We start from the raw sequence: 5,950 nt of genomic DNA, 5'->3' as shown, positions 1-5,950 counted from the left end.
ACAGGACACGTAGACTGTCAGGTTCACAGGGACAGAAAGCAGAATGGTGGGCGCCAGGCGCTGGGGGGTCCGTGTTTCAGGGGGACAGTTTTAGTTTGACAAGATGAAAAGAGCTATGGAGAGGATCCAAGAGCGTGCATGTATTTAATGCCCCTGAACCGTGCCCGTAAAGGTGGCTAAGAGGCTACGTTTCCTGTCATGCGTATTTTACCACAATGAAAAAAGGTAAAAAAATGATGTAGATCAAATACCAGAAAAAAGCTCCCTAAACTCACAAAACAAAAAAGATAAAGTCATCTGATGAAACTGTGTAAAAAGCATAAGCTCTTGGCTATTAAAATGGAGATTTTATTAACAGTTGTTATATGAACTGCTGACGAAGGAATGAGAGAAGTGAGCAGGGGTGCACACCACAGGCAGGGCGGGCTGTGCTCCCGTATGTGGAGAGCCATCTCACCACACGAAGCACAGGCCTCAAAAAACCACATAATACCGTCGGACACAGAACTGCCGCTTCTATATATTTATTTAAAGGAAAGAATGTGTATAAAGATTTATTACAGAGAAATTAAAAACAGAAAACTATGTAGCCATTAAAAACTTTTTAACGAGTACATAGAGGGGCACCTGGGTGGCGCAGTCGTTAACCATCTGCCTTCGGCTCAGGGCGTGATCCCGGGGTCCTGGGATGGAGCCCCACATTAGGCTGCTCCACTATGAGCCTACTTCTTCCTCTCCCACTCCCCCCGCTTGTGTTCCCTCTCTCACTGGCTGCCTCTCTCTGTCAAATAAATAAATAAAATCTTAAAAAAAAATAAATAAAATCTTAAAAAAATAAAGAGTACATAGAAAAATATTCATAATGTGTTGTTTAAAAATAGACTATAATAATGCATGTAAGTCTGATTCCAATTTTATTTAATATATGTAGTAGATAAAAGGTAAAAGAAGGGTATTCAGAAAAATGTGAAGGGCTGTTCCCTTTGGGTAGTTATCCTTGGTTGTGGGCCATTTAAAGTTTTTCTATTTTTCTACAACGAGTATGTACTATTCGTATAATGAAAATTAAACTACTTTGCAGGTCGATTCCATCTAAAACCTTAAGTGTCAGCAACCCCAAGTGACATCCTGGTTGGTCTTCCAGGTCCCAGGCAGCAAGCAGCAGAGCGGAGCCCCGGGGCTCTGTGCACACGTGTGGGAGGGGCCTCACCAGAGCATAGCTTCACTGTGGACGCTGACGTGCTGCCCATGCAATGCTGTCCCATGAGTGCATCACTGTGAGAGAATAAGAAATCATGTACAAAACACTCTATAGAAGTGAAAACGCAGGGGCACCTGGCCGGCTCCATTGGAAGAGCATGTGGCTCTTGATCTCGGGGTCGTGAGTTCGAGTCCCATGTTGGGCATAGAGATTACTAAAAGAAATAAATAAGCTTAAAAAAAACCCGGAAAAGCAAAATACTCTCTTTGAGGAAAGAGAAATAACTGTAATTCTACAGTTAGTTTTATGGAGGACCTTGGTTACTTTCTATATTTGAGAGAGATCAATAACCTAGAATTAGCTTTCTTCGAACTGAAAATGTGGGGCTGGTGTGACCTAGAAATGCTCCACAGAAACGAAGCTCAGATGGGGCTTTGAAGAAGAGGGTTTGTCTGTCTCTGTTCAATGATGAATGGATGAATGAATGAAGAGAAGGGCAGGGCCAGGAAAAAATGGCGTCAACAAAGGGTGCTGATGGGAGCACTGGTGGGAAGGGTAGAAATTCCAGAATGCAACACCTCTTCTCAAAGCCACAGGCCCTGGTCCTGCCCAAATCACCTGAGGACCTGCTCAACAACACAGCATGTCTTACAGGCACTCTGTGACTCAAATTTGGAGCCAGGTGTGGAAGGCCCCCAGAGGTTGGAGGAGCAGGAAGAAGGGAGGACTGTGATGGCCCAGCTGGTGGCAGCAATCAGTCGGGCTTCACAATAGGCCCAGCACAGGCAGCAGCAACCACACAAGAGTGAGGTTAGCAGAAAGGCCACAGAGAACCAGGACATGGCTGGACAAGGGGAGAGAGGCAAACACACTGGGGAGGACACTGTGTGGAAGGAGGGAATGTCAAGTGGTATAACCAGTTGGCAGAGTAATCCTGTAAGATCTGGACAGGGCTAGGATGGGAGCATCTCACAACCACAGAGTCCATGCTAGGAACACACCCTAGAGAAACCCACACGCCTGCCCACAATGACACATACAGTGTTCACCAATGGAACGAGAATGAATTCTAGTATATTCAGAAAGCAGTGGAACGAGCCAGGGCTACAAGGACCAGGGTGCTTGCGTGCGTGCGTGTGCTAGGCAGCTGAGGAAAGGCCCACAGAGGACGACTTTGTGCCTTTCCGGCCTCTGGGAACTGCCCTCACCCATAACCCACATGGCCCCAGCAGGAGGAGATATGCACTGTGTTATCCCACAGTTCCGGATGGGATACCTGATCCAAGCTGTTCCCAGACTTGGAACAAGGCCCTTTCACATGCCATCAAGCAGCTAAGGGTTGAGATTTAAAACTTGGTTCTAACTTGCCCCATGTGGTGATTCTTTAGGGATAGAGAAGGAAGCCAGCTGCAGAAAGGGAGGATGAGCATGCTGAGTCTGGGGGCCCCAAAGAAGAGCTCAGCAGGCAAGCACCACTCTCGAGTGGGCCACCTACTTGTGGGGAGTTGGGCCAAGAATGTAGGCATCTAAATTTTGGGGAAGAGATGAAAAGACCTGAAGGGGAGCCATGGTTCAAGTCAGTAAATCAGATATAAGTTCAGCTCCCTGGCCTCCTTGGAACAAACCATGGCAGAACCAAATTCTTTCAGGTGAGAAATGGGAGTATCACTGGGTAAGTACAGGGCACGGGGCTTCTGGAGACAGTACACGGTGGTCATGAGAGCAGGCTCACAGCTCACCTGGGAGCTCACTCCATCCCTGCATCCCCATCTCCTGCTGGGGTTGCTGAGGATGGGAGATAAAGCCTCAAAGCCTCCAGGTGCCAGAACTCAGGTGCCCAAAAACTGGCATTCCAAGTCAAGACAACCCATGTCCATGACCCTCCACTGAGACCCTGGAAGAACTCAATTACACGACTGTGGTAATGGGACTCTCACTTATACAAAGGTCAGGAGGAAGACAGTTCCCTTTTCTTTTCCATTTGCTGGTCTAGCTTCCCTGCCAGTCAGGATCACATCTAAGAGACGGTGTGTGCTGACTTCGTGCTGTGTGCATGCTGGGGCTGCCTGGGGGAGCCGGCACCGGGAGCCCTGATGCCACAACTTGGCCACTGAGAATAAAAATGTTCACATCCCTGCCCGCTACCACCCTGCCACATTCCTGGGCATCTGGGTCAAAAAACAGATCAACTTTCTCGGACAAAATAACAGGGCTCTAAAGCTAGAACAGAGTCATATAATAGCTGTATATACTAGAAATACATAAGAGCTTTTGTATAAAGCCTATATTATCCCCAAATTCAGATGCTGAATTACTAACTTTTCTTGAGATCAGACCAAAATAAGTTCTAAGGCGGTTTATTTGCCATATTTAGGAAGTTCATGTGGGAGCAATGACAAACAACTGGCTATGATACTTTCTGGAATTTTGACTATTTCTTCCTGGCCAGAAGGAAAACATTAAGTTTTTACTAGAATAGCAACTAGCATGGAACTTCATGACTGAGACTTTGTCCTCCCACTTGTCACATATTTAACTAAAGCTTTTCCAATCCTCCCCCCGCAAAAGCAAGCCCACTCCCTAAAATTTAAGTATGATAAAAAGGGGAACGTGAGCAAACAGCTGAATAACCAAGAAAAGCCTCATATTCATTAGAAGTCACTGCCCACTTATCAGCAAAGGCACAGGACATTCACTTCCACGGGTGAGGTCTCACACACCCAAACTGCATCCCAGATTGTTCTTTTAATCACTAAATATCACCTTTTCTACATTATTAGCTTTCAGATAATAGAAAAGCTGAAATTCACATTAGTTCCTAAACCCGGTGGTGAATTATCAATGACTATGGGTATATCTGCTCTAGAAATCTTGCCCTGAAGTCTAGGAGGAGGCATCTCCCTCCACTGCACCAGGAATAACATTTGCACGCCTTCCACAATCAGTGCAGGTGGAGGGAAAGCATTTCTACCCCGTGACTCTGCACACAGGACAAGCCGCACACAGCTTCCAGATGGTTTCTCTCATGGTTCAGAGAAAGACTTTCTAGAGCTGTGGCCAGATTTCTATTTTCAAAACCACAAAATTAATTTAGTCAACTGAAAACAAATCAAGACTTTACTAGATCAAAAAACTGGCCACTGACTGACGTACAGGTAGCTAAAACTCCCATCAATAAATGTCAAATGTCCCTTAAAATGAGACACAACCGAAGCCGAGGCAGATGGCCCCCCAGACTCAGCTGGGCAGGCCTCCCTCCCTTCCTCGCACCCCAGATAAATGCCCTTCCGCACAAAAAGTATTCTAATTTCATTAGTCATCAACACAAAGAACCACAAAGTGTATGTCACTTCACTATCTTGCCAAGTCCTGGTAAGTGTAAGGTGGTGGCAGCAAATGATCTGTATGGACAAGGGGACTCAAAGGTATTGGCAGCTGATACTTACAAATGAGATAAATAACTGATTTAAAAATACAGTGTCAATAAAGTTCCTTGTCTTATAAATTTACATGAAGACGCTAAAGGAAACCTCAAGCTTCTGCTCGTGGCCAGCTCCATCTCAGGGCGAGCGTGGCCAGCCCTAGCTGTGCTTTCTCGGCGGTCCTCACAACCCTGGGATGTGGAAAGGTTCGTCCCACAGGTGTACCTGGGCTCTGGGAGGGGGTTAACTTCGTAACTACTCACAACCTCCCCAAGCAACCAGCGTGAAGATAACTGTTTCGTGGTACAATTCTTATATTTTTGGTTCAAAACCTTCCCTTCCTTAGCCATTAAAAATAACTTAGAATTTCACCTCAAACCATAATGAGCTACCACATCACACCCGCTAGGATAAATAGAATTAGAAAGCCAGATAGCACAAATGTAGGTGAGAACATGGACAGAATGGAGCCCTCAGGCACCACTGGTGGAATGTGCAGCCAGCCACTTTGGAAAACGGTCTGGCAGTTCCTCAAATAATTGAGCGTAGTTACATTTGACCAGCAATTCCACTCCTCAGTATGCACTCAAGCGTGACAGACACACGTCCACACGGACACCTGTATGCTAGTGTTTACAGCAGTATTATTCAGAACAGCCAGAAGGTGGAGTGCCTATTAGCCAATGAACGGACAAACAAAATGTGGCCTATCCATACACCTGAGTATTATTTGGACACAAAGAAGAGAGCAGTCCTGACGCACTCTACAACATGGATCAAGCTCTGAAAGAGGATGCTCAGCGAAAGAAGCCGCGCACAAAAGACCACATATCACCCCACTCACATGCAATGTCCACAGCAGTGTGACCTAGAGAGGCTGAAAGTACATTACTGTTGGCTTAGGGCTGAAGGGAGAGGGGACGGGGCAGGGAAGTGACAGCTAAAGGCTGCAAGGTTTCTTCCTTTTTTTTTCTTTTTTAGAGAGGAAGGTGGGGAGAGAGAGCACGTTTCTTGGGGGGGGATGGGCAGAGGGAGAAAGAAAATCTTAAGCAGGCCCCATACCCAGCGGGGAGCCTGATAGAGGGCTTATCTCATGACCCTGAAATCAAGACTTGCATGCTCAGGACGCCTGGGTGGCTTGGCCAGTTAAGGGTCTCTCTTTTTTTTTAAATTAATTAATTTTATTTTATTTATTTGTTTTTAATTTTTATTTTATTATTTTTTAAAGATTTTATTTATTCATTTGACACAGAGAGAGAGAGAGAGAGAGAGAGAGAGAGAGATGGAGAGCACAAACAGGGGGAGGCAGAGAGAGAGAAGCAGGGGC

General features: G+C 45.9%; 2 protein-coding genes across 12 annotated transcripts in view; both read right to left on the bottom strand.

Annotated features, from left to right (window-relative positions):
* The window catches only part of BOK (BCL2 family apoptosis regulator BOK), a 173,047-nt gene that overhangs the window by 81,995 nt on the left and 85,102 nt on the right, over positions 1 to 5,950 (bottom strand). The window lies entirely within an intron of this gene.
* FARP2 (FERM, ARH/RhoGEF and pleckstrin domain protein 2) overlaps positions 1 to 5,950 on the bottom strand; it is a 63,784-nt gene that overhangs the window by 54,177 nt on the left and 3,657 nt on the right. The window lies entirely within an intron of this gene.

Source organism: Ailuropoda melanoleuca, chromosome 2 (assembly GCF_002007445.2).
Source record: "Ailuropoda melanoleuca isolate Jingjing chromosome 2, ASM200744v2, whole genome shotgun sequence".
NCBI lineage: Eukaryota > Metazoa > Chordata > Mammalia > Carnivora > Ursidae > Ailuropoda > Ailuropoda melanoleuca.
Note: the sequence above shows the minus strand (reverse complement) of the source record. Positions and strands in the feature narration are given on the sequence as shown.